Raw genomic sequence first — 6,000 nt, 5'->3', positions numbered from 1 at the left:
CACTCCCCCCTCACCCCCCCGGCACACTCCCCCCTCACACCCGACACACTCCCCCCTCGTCCCCCTGACACACTCCCACCTCACCCCCCGACACACTACCCCCTCACCTCCTGACACACTCCCCCATCACCCCCGACACACTCCCCCATCACCCCCGACACACCTCCCCTCACCCCCCGACACACTCCCCCCTCACCCCCCGACACATTACCCCCTCACCCCCCCGACACCCCCCTCACCCACCGACACACTCCCCCCTCACCCCCCGACACACTCACCCCTCACCCCCGACACATTACCCCCTCACCCCCCCGACACCCCCCTCACCCACCGACACACTCCCCCCTCACCCCCCGACACACTCACCCCTCACCCCCCGACACATTACCCCCTCACCCCCCCGACACCCCCCTCACCCACCGACACACTCCCCCCTCACCCCCCGACACACTCACCCCCGACACACTATCCCTTGCCCCCTGACACACTACCCCCCCACCCCCGACACACCACCCCGCACTCCCGACACACTATCACCCCACCCACGACTCACTACCCCCTCACCCCTCGACAAACTACCCCTTCACCCCTCCAACAAAATACCCTCTGACCGCCCTCACAAATGACCTCCTCACCCACATCCCTCCTTCATTAGCCCTTACTCGACGTGAGATTTATTTCCTGGAACCAGACCGCGACACCCTCTAACGTTGTTTGGAGCTTCCACAAAGAGTCCTAGTGGTCTTCTCTGCCATTACCCCTGAACTTGCTGAATTCTCTGGATCCTCCAATGGAGAATGTGTCTGAAGAATTACTGGGAAGCCAATTGTTTGACATTTGCTCTGATCCGGCTGAGGATCAGGGATTCTTGCCCAGGATGTAAGAGTTGGCCAGTAGTTCATTTTCATCTAATCCCCAGTTGGCATCTGGGCAAATGCTCCACCTCCCTGTTAGTGACCAGCCCTGGCAATCTGGAATATTCCCCAAATCTGGTGATAGGGTGGCAAGTGGGTGGATGAGGGGGATGTAGGGTTATGTGAGTGCATGGGTGTAGAGGTAAGGTGGCAGATATCGGAGTAGAATGACAAGTGAGGGGTGAGGGGTGTGAAGGTAGGTTAGGTTGTTGGGAGGGGGAGATGTTTGATTAGGGGATAGTCAGGTCAAGAGAGCATTCGGAGGGTATATCAGCTTAGCATGGGTGAGTCCCATCAGTGTGGGGCTCATTGGGTTTGGGGGAGGGTGGTATTCGATAAGTCGGGGGTTGGTGGTCAGCCAGGTGCGGAGGGTGTAGTCTGGTCATGTCTGGTGGGTGGAGCAGTCAGTCAGTGGGGAGTTGGGGTGGTCGGTGGGCAGTTGCAGGTGGGGATGGGGTGTGCATTGGAAGAGACCAGTTTTATAGTGATCCTGAGTTTGACACTGTTTGAGTCTATCCATCTTTTCCTGAAGAACTGTCCAGGTCAGTAAGTCAAATCTCCAGCTCTCACTCTGAAGGGACGGAGGACTGAGTTGCAAAGTCAAAGAAGCAGAGAGGTGAGGGAGAAGTTTCATTTTTGTTGTGGTCCATGTGCAGTGCCTGAAAAGATATTGAAAGCTGAATGCATTTCTGATTAGTAATGCAACAACTTTCAAAGATTTATCACTTCATTTACCATCTAGATGTCTGGCATTGACTAATGCGTAGGTGTTCTCATCTTGCAGACAGTTCTGATTATAAACATACCAGTTCAGTAAAGTTCCCTGTCAAATTCCAGATGAGTGACATGACAATACTATGGCTTTGAGAGGAGTAGAATCATAAAATCCCTACAGTATGGAAGCAGACCATTCAACCCATCAGACACTCCGAAGAACATCCCACCCAAACCCGACCCATCCCTGTAACCCTGCATTCCCCATGGCTGATCCACCTAACCTGCAGATCTTTGGACTGTGGGAGGAAACCCATGAAGACACGGGGAGCATGTGCAAACTCCACACAGACAGTTACCCAAGGCTGGATTTGAAACCGGGTCCCTGCAGCTGTGAGGTAGCAGTGCTAACCACTAAGCCACCATATTGCCCAAGGCGCTTTTCAGGTATATTTAGAGTCATAAAGTCATAGAGATGTACAGCACGGAAATAGACCATTCAGTCCAACCTGTCCATGCCAACCAGATATCCCCAACCCAATCTAGTCCCACCTGCCAGCACCCGGCCCATATCCCTCCAAACCCTTCCTATTCATATACCCATCCAGATGCCTCTTAAATGTTTCAATTGTACCAGCCTACACCACTTCCTCTGGCAACTCATTTCATATACGTACCACCCTCTGTGTGAAAAAGTTGCCTCTTAGGTCTCTTTTATATCTTTCCTCTCACCCTAAACCTATGCCCTCTAGTTCTGGACTCCCCCACCCCAGGGAAAAGATTTTGTCTATTTATCCTCTCTATGCCCCTCATGATTTCATAAACCTCTATGAGGTCACCCCTCAGCTTCCAACGTCACAGGGGAAAGACCCATAGCCAATCCCACCTCTCCTTATAGCTCAAATCCCCCAACTCTGGCAACATCCTTGTAAATCTTTCCTGAATCCTTTCAAGTTTCAAGTAGGTAATGGTAGATAAATTCCATAGTTTAACCCAACATTCAAAATGATCTCTCCTAATATTACAGGACATGATTTTGTGCCAGGGTATCATTATCTAGTTATCAGAGTTGAGAGTGTGTTGCTGGAAAAGCACAGCAGGTCAGGCAGCATCCGAGGAGCAGGAAAATCAACGTTTCGGGCCGGAGTCCTTCATCAGGAACTGCTCCTCGGATGCTGCCTGACCTGTTGTGCTTTTCCAGCAACACACTCTCAACTCTGATTTCCAGCCTCTGCAGACCTCACTGTCTCCTTATCTAGTTATCACACAGTCTGAAAGCTTTGCATATTGAAGATACTGTTCCCCTAGCCAGTCATGAAAACACGCATACTCAGTCCATCAATAAGATCATGTCTGCTCTGTTTGTGTTTCATATTCGATATTCCCATCGACTCTGACCAGCTTTATTTCCCCTGCCTTGCGGAAACCAGTCACACAACCTTCTGAGAGAAAAGAGATTTCCGTTGTCTCTTTCTTCAAAGGGCACCCCGTATTATTTTTAAACAATGGCCCCTGGTTCTGAACTCGCACAAAAATGGGGATGTAACGATTGGGGATGTGCAGAAATGTAGGGCTGAGGTTAAAATCAGATCAGTTGTGAACCCGTTCAGTATCTAACCTGGCTCAAAGGGCGAGTGGCCTACTCTTTTCTTTGTTTGTATGTTCATCGAAAACATCCTCTCCCTGTCCACTTTATCAAGACCATTCAGAACCTTATACACTTCAATAAAGCCACCACTCGCTCTTCTCAATTCCAGTGGAAACAAGCCCAATCTGTCTAACCTGTCCTCATAAGACAGCCCGTTTATTCCAGGTATCAATCTGGCTGAACAGCCTCTAACACCATTACATCCTTCCTTAACTAAGGAGACCAGAACTGCACACAATGTTTGAGACAAAACCAGAAATTGTTGGAAAAGCTCAGTAGGTCTGGTAGCATTTGTGGAGAGCAATCAGAATTATCTGCGTTATCAGAGGAATCACAGTTCTGAAGAAAGGTCACTGGACCAGAAACATTCACTGATTTCTCTCCACAGATGCTGCCAGACCTGTTGAGGATTCCCAGCAATTTCTGTCTTTGTTTCTGATTTCTAGCACCCGCAATTCTTTCTGTTTATTTTTCCCAAGATGCGGTCTCACCAATGCCTTATATAGAGTCATGGAAATGTACAGCATGGAAACAGACCCTTCAGTCCAGCTTGTTCATGCCGACCAGATATCCCAACCAATCTAGTCCCACCTGCCAGCACCCGGCCCATATCCCTTCAAACCCTTCCTATTCATATACCCATCTAGATGCCTTTTAAATGTTGCAATTGTACCAGCCTCCACCACTTCCTCTGGCAGCTCATTCCACACACACACCACCCTCTGTGTGAAAAGGTTGCCCTTTAGGTCCCTTTTATATCTTTCCCCCTCACCCTAAATCTATGCCCTCTAGTTCTGGACTCCCCCACCCCAAAGAAAAGATCTTGTCTATTTACCCTATTCATACCCCTCATAATTTTGTAAACCTCTATAAGGTCGCCCCTCAGCCTCCGATGCTCCAGGGAAAACAGCCCCAGCCTGTTCAGCCTCTCCCTATAGCTCAGATCCTCCAACCCTGGCAACATCATTGTAAACCCTTTCACGTTTCACAACATCTTTCCGATAGGAAGGAGACCAGAATTACACGCAATATTCCACAGTGCCCTAACCATAGCTGGAACGTAACAATTACAAGATGCATTGAGCCATCATTTCCAGACAAATATTTTCATGTTACTTGCTTGCCATCTAATTATCTTTATTTCTTACCTTTCATTTTCATAAAGCATATCTGAACATTAATGTGAGGAAATTGAATGATTATGGTATTTTAGAAAGATGTTCACTGTCTTACTTGTAACCACCAATAAAGTGACAATTCTGTTTCATTTCTTCAGAGCACAGGGAGATATCTTTGTGTGTGAATGATCTGAATATATTCTTTCTGAAAGTAAGTTGTTCACTAAGCGCCAAGATCCTCAAACAAGCTTATAGCCTCTTTTGAAAAGTGCTGTTATACATTTTAGTGGGATGATTTTTATTCCTTGTTCACCTTATATTCTAGGTATAATTGAAACTGGTTTGCCCAATCAATCGGTTCAATTACAGTCCTTTTTCAAGTCTCCCCTTTTTTTTGTGGGCTTTAAGGCAGGAGTACATATCTGTTTTAAGCTTCCAAGAGTTGATTCATTCTAACTTATGGAAACATAGGAGAAGGCCATTCAGCCCCTCAAGCCTCTCCACCATTCTAGATCATGGCTGATCATCTACATCAATGCCATATTTCCACATTATCTCCCATTGTTTGATATCATTAGTAACTATTATTATTAATCCCTATCTTGAATTTACTTAATGACTGAGCTTCCACTGGAGTACAGAATTCCAAAGATAACCCCATCCCCTGAGTGAGGAAGTTCCTTATCATTTCAGTCCTAAATGGCTTACCATTTATTCTGAGACTATTGTTATGGGCCATGCCAGACCCTCTCAAAATATTTTGAGAAGGTAGCCCAGACCCTAACTATTTCTTCTTTTCAAGGCGGATGTGAAGTGGATATTCCAGTTGTGACACGGTTGGTCAAACCACTCAGCTTTATGCAAAACAGAATTTATTTAAACATTATGGTTGAAACATGAACTGAAGAAAACAAAATTTAGAATAACTTATTTGTTTTAAATCACACAACACCAGGTTGTGGTCCAACAGGTTTATTTGGAGGCACTAGCTTTCGAAGTGCTGCTTCTGCATCAGGTGGTTGTCTTAACTTATTTGAAAACCTAACCGACTCAATATTGCAGCTTAACAAAGGAGCTGTTCTAATCCCTGCAATATTCCATTAACGCACCCCTTTGCAGAAGGTAAATTCAAATGCCAGTTCTTGCAGGCAGGAGAGATTTCAGAGAGAGAGTTCAGGCAAGAATAATCCATTGAAGCTCTTTTTACTGCAGCTGCTTCTCTAGGTCCCCAGCAGTTTCTGACTCCCTGCTAAAACCAACCCAAGCTAGAAAAAAAACTGGGAGAACTGGCCACGCCCCTGCCATTGTTAAAGTAGTCAATACAGACATTTCGACACCTCCGCCTTTACAACCCCTGCTGAAAAAACAACAAGGACAAAATAACTTTGTTAAAGGGGCAGCATCATCACACTATGCCCCCTGGTTCTAGAGTCCAGAACCAAGAGAAACATTCTTTTTACATCTGCTCTCTCTATAGAATCATGCAATCACACAGTGCAGAAGAGGCTCTTTGGCTGATTGAGTCTGTGCTGCCAAATATACACTAAATCTACTCTAGCCCTATTTGCCAGCACTTGGCCCAAAACTTTGAGTAAAGAGTGTGGTG

This window comes from Chiloscyllium plagiosum, unplaced genomic scaffold (assembly GCF_037043375.1).
Source record: "Chiloscyllium plagiosum isolate Xiang-an unplaced genomic scaffold, Cpla_swu_hap1 HiC_scaffold_20, whole genome shotgun sequence".
NCBI lineage: Eukaryota > Metazoa > Chordata > Chondrichthyes > Orectolobiformes > Hemiscylliidae > Chiloscyllium > Chiloscyllium plagiosum.
The sequence above is the reverse complement of the archived record's forward strand: the minus strand, read 5'-3'. Positions refer to the sequence as shown.